Source organism: Gadus morhua, chromosome 4 (assembly GCF_902167405.1).
Source record: "Gadus morhua chromosome 4, gadMor3.0, whole genome shotgun sequence".
Lineage (NCBI taxonomy): Eukaryota > Metazoa > Chordata > Actinopteri > Gadiformes > Gadidae > Gadus > Gadus morhua.
This window is the reverse complement of record NC_044051.1, coordinates 42,299,536-42,307,035: the sequence shown is the minus strand read 5'-3', so window position 1 is coordinate 42,307,035 and position 7,500 is coordinate 42,299,536. Positions and strand designations below refer to the sequence as shown.

At 54.7% G+C, this 7,500-nt stretch overlaps 2 protein-coding genes across 3 annotated transcripts in view; both read right to left on the bottom strand.

Moving 5' to 3' along the window:
- Positions 1–7,500, bottom strand: part of LOC115542969 (NLR family CARD domain-containing protein 3-like) — a 397,473-nt gene that overhangs the window by 330,012 nt on the left and 59,961 nt on the right. The window lies entirely within an intron of this gene.
- Positions 1–7,500, bottom strand: part of LOC115542967 (microtubule-associated protein 2) — a 41,644-nt gene that overhangs the window by 24,992 nt on the left and 9,152 nt on the right. For both annotated transcript variants that reach the window (XM_030355487.1, XM_030355488.1), the window contains exon 2: positions 2,407–2,448. The gene's annotated coding sequence lies outside the window, so the exon portion shown is untranslated. The remainder of the gene's footprint in view (positions 1–2,406; positions 2,449–7,500) is intronic.

The following is a 7,500-nucleotide window of genomic DNA, read 5'->3' as shown; positions in this document are numbered from 1 at the left end:
CCCATTAGCCAGCTGTGCTAGCTCAATAGCCAGCCATGTGATAACACATTGAAAGCATTCTAAGACGCGGGAGATGAAACATTCTAAGATATCATCAGATAAAAGGTTTGGCTCTGTAACGACATCGGAAAAACATCTCAGCTGTTGTGAGGGAGGAGCACATAACAACGGTTTAGGATAACGAAGACACGCAAATTAATACATAGTCTCGTTTCAATCGTCACACAGACTCCGAAAACGACATTGTGTATGGATTAATAGTTGAAGAGGTAAATTAGAACGGAAAGCTGTAGCAACGCTAGTTAGCTAGACAGGGCTTGTTCTCAGCGCTTCATCTTTCAACAGGGGCCAGATGTCTTTACTAAACCTTCAACATGTCCATCATTAAAGAGGTGCAGACAAAATAAATGATGCAAGTGTCGAAATGCACTGAAAGGCGTGAAAAGGCATGAAAAACAATCGGATACACGTGCTTAAATGCTAAATGGACTGCACATATACAGCGCCGTTCTAACCAGCGGTCCACTCAAAGCGCTTTACAACACCGCCTCACGTTCACCCACTAGCGCACTCATTCACCCGCCGACGGCGGAGTCAGCCCTGCAGGGCGGCAGCCAGCTGGTCAGGAGCAGTCAGGGTGAGGCGTCTCGCTCAGGGACACCTCGACACTCAGCTAGGAGGAGCCGGGGAACGAACCAGCAACCTTCAGGTTACCGGGGGGGGGGGGGGGGGGGGGGTACTGTTCTATGCCCGGGGGGCGGGCTCCTCCACCTGCCCTAGCGTGCAGCTGGGCCAGGTGGAGGAGCTAGCTAGCGCTCACGGGTTACCTCGGCCGCGCGGTCGAACTCCTCAATCACACCATGTGAGAGCGAGCGCCGACATGCAACGCCAGACCCGGCCGCGTTCTGGGAGATGGCCGCGTCTCCGAAGGTATTCCGCCGGCAGGGCGGAATACCCAACCCCCCCCCCCCCCCCCCCCCCCCATGCAGCCCTCCAGCCGGGGGAGCCATCTGGGCTGTCAGTCCCAGGCGATGACGCCGCCACCCCCGCTCCTCACACCCAGGCCAGATGCCTCCTCCCTGGGGGCCACAAGGCCCCATCTGGGGGCCTCTCAGACCTCCAGGAGGCCCTCATGGAGGTCTGAGGGCCCAGGGGTCTACAGGAGGCTGATCCTCTGAGCTGGCGGAAGGTTCTCAGTCACACGGTGGCTGACGCCGCCGTCGGTGTGTGAGCGAGTGAATGTGAGGCGTTATTGTAAAGCGCTTCGAGTGTCAGCTGGTTATAAAAGCACGTTGTAAACCTCGTTACTCTCGTTATCTGCACAGCGGCCATGTTGTGTTCTGGTGATGGGATACTGTTATTGTTGTTGTGTATTTGAACACGTGTCTGTGACCTCGACGGGTGCTGAGGACTAGTCTGTGGGCCCCAGAGGACCTGGGGGGCCCCAGAGGACCTGGGGGGCCCCAGAGGACCTGGGGTCCGCGGCCCGGGCCCAGGGGCCCGCCTGTGACCCCCAAGAGAAGGGCAGCTCAGTGAATAGGGGTACAAAGCCCCCAAACCCTCACACACACACACACACACACACAGACCCTGTCTGACCATCACATCCTGAGGGTCAACAACCAGGGTGTGTGTGTGTGTGTGTGTGTGTGTGTGTGTGTGTGTGTGTGTGTGTGTGTGTGTGTGTGTGTGTGTGTGTGTGTCCCTTTAGTCTCCAAAAATAAATGGACCACACAGACACACAAACTAAACATTACACACATCAAACATCGTCACCATCAACATCTTCATGGGAATCTTTTCATGTTTCTACGGAAACAGACCAACTGTCAGGTCCCAGAAGTTCAATACTTTGAGGGGGAAAGAGGGCGAGAGAGAGAGAGACAGGGGGAGGAGAGGGAGAGAGATAGGGGGAGAGAGAGAGAGACAGAGAGACAGAGAGAGACAGGGGGAGGAGAGAGACAGAGACAGACAGAGACAGACAGAGACAGACAGACAGACAGACAGACAGACAGAGAGACAGGGGGAGGAGAGGGAGAGAGAGAGGGGGAGAGAGAGAGAGAGGGGAGAGAGAGAGAGAGAGAGAGAGAGAGAGAGAGAGAGAGAGAGAGAGAGAGAGAGAGAGAGAGAGAGAGAGAGAGAGAGAGAGAGAGAGAGAGAGAGAGAGACACAGGGGGAGGAGAGGGAGAGAGAGAGAGACAGAGACAGAGAGAGACAGAGACAGAGACAGAGAGAGAGACAGACAGAGAGAGAGAGAGAGACAGAGACAGAGAGAGAGAGACGAAGAGAAAGAGCGGGAGGGATGGAAAATAAAGGCAATGACAGCGAATGGAGGGAGAGAGGTTTCAGAGCGAGCTATACGTGTAATTAAAGGTACTGGAGGCTGCAGACAGACAGAGGTCTTACCTGGCTTACAGAGGGAGGAGCGGGCGGGCGAGACAGCTGCTGCTGCAGAGAGAGAGAGAGAGAGAGAGAGAGAGAGAGAGAGAGAGAGAGAGACGGAGAGAGAGACGGAGAGAGAGACGGAGAGAGAGAGGGAGAACAGGAGAGGGAGAGAGAAAGAGAGAGAGAGAGAGAGGGACACTAAGTGACGTTGACAAGAGTCAATGTGACACATTGATAGATGTTGAGAGACACACACACACACACACACACACACACACACACACACACACACACACACGTGTCTGGAAATGGAGGATATCTGGTCTGCTATAGCTGGGGGAGACAAAGACCATGTCTGATCTCTAGACATAGGAGTGTGTGTGTATCTGTGTGTGTGTGTGTGTGTGTGTGTGTGTGTGTGTGTGTGTGTGTGTGTGTGTGTGTGTGTGTGTGTGTGTGTGTGTGTGTGCACTCTCTCTCTATTGCGTCACTTTAACAAAGATAAACATTCAGAGACAAAACAAGATAATCTTTGATCACGTGATCACGCTCTACACTCCTGAGCGAGCCGAGGGGTTTGGATATAATCAGAACGTTTTCTTGTTTCGCTGATTATTCGTCGCCACTCAACGTTTTTACAGTTTTCGTTAATACGATTCCGTTGGCGAGCCGACGGCGTTTGTGGCTCTGCGCCATGACAACCGGAGCCCTGGAGGTAGGTCAATCTCTGGGTTGCCATGGCGCCCGCGTGCGGTCATCCCATCAGCTGGCCGCTGACTTCCCGTCGGCCGGGGTTGGGTCGCGGCCCGTCGGCCCGGTGCCCGCCGCCAGAGACGCCGCTAATCTGACCGCTACGCAAACGAGCGGATCAACCAGCCGTCGGCGCCTACTGCTCATTACCCATGATGCACTGCGGCCTCCCTGATGGTCCGGCCTCTTTGGCGTAAAGATGGAGGATTACCAACGAGCCGAGACCAAATGAGCAACGCTTTAAGTCTTCCTCCTGAAGTTATTTTGAGTTTTGATTCCCCTGATGGAGCCGTCAGGTCCTCCATCATAGAGCAGAGCCAAGAGCTGCTAGCGGACATGCTAACCTGAGGCCAGCCACTCAACCCGCGAGGCCACACTCCAACCTGAGGCCAGCCACTCAACCCGAGGCCAGACTCCAACCCGAGTCCAGACACCGACCTGAGGCCAGACACCGACCTGAGGCCAGACACCGACCTGAGGCCAGACACCGACCTGAGGCCACACACCGACCTGAGGCCACACACCGACCTGAGGCCACACACCGACCTGAGGCCACACACCGACCTGAGGCCACACACCGACCGGAGGCCACACACCGACCGGAGGCCACACACCGACCTGAGGCCAGACACCGACCTGAGGCCAGAGACCGACCTCTGACAGCCCAGACACAAACAGGAAGTGAGCTTCGACGGATGAAACTGAGATTCCGACCTGCTGCCTCTGAACCCTCTCCCAGTCCCTAACCTGATCCGGAAGGTCCCACCTCTCAAAGGAGCCATAACCCCCCCCCCCTCCCAACCTGCCTCCCGGGTGCTTCCGCTTTCACCTCAAAGACCTGACCCCTGGGGGTGGGGTCAAAGGTCGTGTGGTTCAGAGACACGGGGGGGGGGGGGGGGGGAAGGGGGGCAGGGGAACAATGACGCCGATTCACCGCACTTGTAACGCCGCCCCCCGGGACGGCCGCTAATGAGGCCCGCCTCCTGGCCGCGGTTCACAACCCCCCCCACCCCTCACCATCACTCGAAACCCCCGAAATGGGGGAAGGGGACCTCAGAGAGTCTCTGGGGGAACGCCAGAGGAATGTGACGGGGGAGAGCTTATGTAACTGGGAGAGAGACCAGGGAGAGACCAGGGAACAACTGGGAACCCCCCCGACCCCCCCCCCCCCCTGCCCTCCCATCGCCTCCCCCCTCAACCCCCCCATCCCCACCCCCCCCTGCCCTCCCATCGCCTCCCCCCTCAACCCCCCCATCCCCACCCCTTTCCATGGGGTCTGCTTTCTTCCCTTCTCTCTCACACACACACAATAAACAACAGAAAAAAAATATCATACGTTCTTAAGCTGCAATGTGTGTGTGTGTGTGTGTGTGTGTGTGTGTGTGTGTGTGTGTGTGTGTGTGTGTGTGTGTGTGTGTGTGTGTGTGTGTGTGTGTGTGTGTGTGTGTGTGTGTGTGTGTGTGTGTGTCCTGATGGAGAAAGAAGACAGGAAATGCCTTGAGTTCAAAATATTCTTCTGAAAAGCCTGGGAGACACTGAGGAAGTGAGCATGTGTGTGTGTGTGTGTGTGTGTGTGTGTGTGTGTGTGTGTGTGTGTGTGAGCATGTGTGTGTGTGTGTGTGTGTGTGTGTGTGTGTGTGTGTGTGTGTGTGTGTGTGTGTGTGTGTGTGTGTGTGTGTGTGTGTCTTTGTCAGAGAGAGAGAGTTGGACAGAATGTTTGAAGATGTGTGCATGGTGTCTGTCAGAGAGAGAGAGAGAGAGAGAGAGAGAGAGAGAGAGAGAGAGAGAGAGAGAGAGAGAGAGAGAGAGAGAGAGAGAGAGAGAGAGAGAGAGAGATGGACTGAATGTGTGTGAGCTGTAAGTGTGAGAGTATGTGCTGCATGTGTTCAAGGGAGAGTGTGCGTGTGGTGAGAGAGAGAAAGTGTGTGTGTGTGTGTGTGCGTGTGTTTAAGAGTGTGTGTGAGAGTGTGTGAGTTGTGTGACATGTGGGGGACAGACTGGGTGTTAAAGCAGAGTTTGAATGCTGGGTTCACGCACACACACACACACACACACACTCACACACAAGCTTAAACACACACACGATATGTGAGTTAATGCTTGGGAATACATTGTGGATATTGTATATATTATGTTTCCAACCCTGTTTGTGTGTTTGAATGTGTGTGTGGTTATGTGTGTGCACCCTCACTTGGGTGAGGGTGTGTGTGTGTGGTTTCAGCTGAACCACAGGGTGTGGTCCACAGGGTAACTTTGGGGGGGAAAGCGTCTGACTGCTGCTGAACGCTCCTGACGGTGTTTTAACCTGCTGCTACGTCACACGCCTCGTGTTCAGATCTTACCCTGTATCTACACCACCCATACCTCACTGCCCCACCCATACCTCACTGCCACCACCCATACCTCACTGCCCCACCCACTACCTCACTGCCCCACCCCACCCACACCTCACTGCCCCACCCATACCTCACTGCCCCACCCACACCTCACTGCCCCACCCACACCTCACTGCCCCACCCACACCTCACTGCCCCACCCATACCTCACTACACCACCCACACCTCACTGCCCCACCCACACCTCACTGCCCCACCCACACCTCACTGCCCCACCCCACCCGCACCTCACTGCCCCACCCACACCCCACTGCCCCACCCGTACCTCACTACACCACCCATACCTCACTGCCCCACCCGTACCTCACTAGTGCTGACCTCACTACACCACCCATACCTCACTGCCCCACCCATACCCCACTGCCCCACCCGTACCTCACTAGTGCTGACCTCACTACACCACCCATACCTCACTAGTGCTGACCTCACTACACCACCCATACCTCACTAGTGCTGACCTCACTACACCACCCATACCTCACTAGTGCTCCCCGCTCACAATCTCAAACCCAAACTTGACACTTGACCTTTAGGCGGAAGCTTCTGGAAAACATCAACAGAAAGGGTGGAGGAGGCATCTCTCTCTCTCTCCCTATCTCCCCCTCTCCCCCTCTCTCTCTCTACCTCTCTCTACCTCTCTACCTCTCTCTCCCTCTCTCAACCTCTCTCTCACCCTCTCTCTCACCCTCTCTCTCACCCTCTCTCTCTCTCCCTCTCAGTTCTGACAGAGCTCCTCATAAACACACAGACACACACATAAACACACAAGCCTGCACAACCGCAACCCACATCTATACATAAACCGTTACACAAACACACACCCACACACAGAAACTCTATTTACTAACACAAAATACATCTATAAATACACAACACACGTGTGCCCTTACACACACACACACACACACACACACACCACATGCTGATCGACCGGTCACATGTCCTGCATTTAAACAAGGACACAGCTCCACTCCTCTGACAACACAGGGTCGAGAGAGAGAGAGAGAGAGAGAGAGAGAGAGAGAGAGAGAGAGAGAGAGAGAGAGAGAGAGACAGAGAGACAGAGAGAGAGAGAGAGAGAGAGAGAGAGAGAGAGAGAGAGAGAGAAAGGGAGAGGGAGAGAGAAGTAGAGACAGAGACAGAGAAGTAGAGGTAGAGGTAGAGGTAGAGGTGGAGAGAGGGTCAGAGACAGAGACAGAGACAGAGAGAGACAGAGACAGAGACAGAGACAGAGAGAGAGAGAGAGAGAGAGAGAGAGAGAGAGAGAGAGAGAGAGAGAGAGAGAGACAGAGACAGAGACAGAGACAGAGAGAGAGAGAGAGAGAGAGAGAGAGAGAGAGACAGAGACAGAGACAGAGACAGAGACAGAGAGAGAGAGAGAGAGAGAGAGACAGAGACAGAGACAGAGACAGAGAGAGAGAGAGAGAGAGCGAGAGAGAGAGAGCCCGGTGTTCTCACTGAGCATCGTTTCCGTGACTACGGCCATCCCTCAGGCAAGGGTTTAAATGAAGATGGAGAAGGAGGCTGTAACAACACAACAACCTCCACACACACACACGCACACACACACACTCCTACACACACACACACACACGTTAGACTGACCGCTGACACACCATAATACAAAACATACCACACACACAAACATGGTGCACATGGATCGTGTGTGTGTGCGGTATGTTATTGTGTTATGGTATGTAAGCGGGTCGGTTTAACGTGTGCGCGCGCGTGCGTGTGCGCACACAGCCTCAGCCTCAGCACACACACAGCCTCAGCTGTGTGTGTGTGTGTGTGTGTGTGTGTGTGTGTGTGTGTGTGTGTGTGTGTGTGTGTGTGTGTGTGTGTGTTAGTCAGTGTGCGCGCGTGCGTGTGTGCGTGTGCGTGTGTGCGTGTGTTATAAGCCTCTCCTCCATAAGGATCCCATCGGGGACGGTTCTCACGCCTGTCAGGAAGAACATACATACCATCC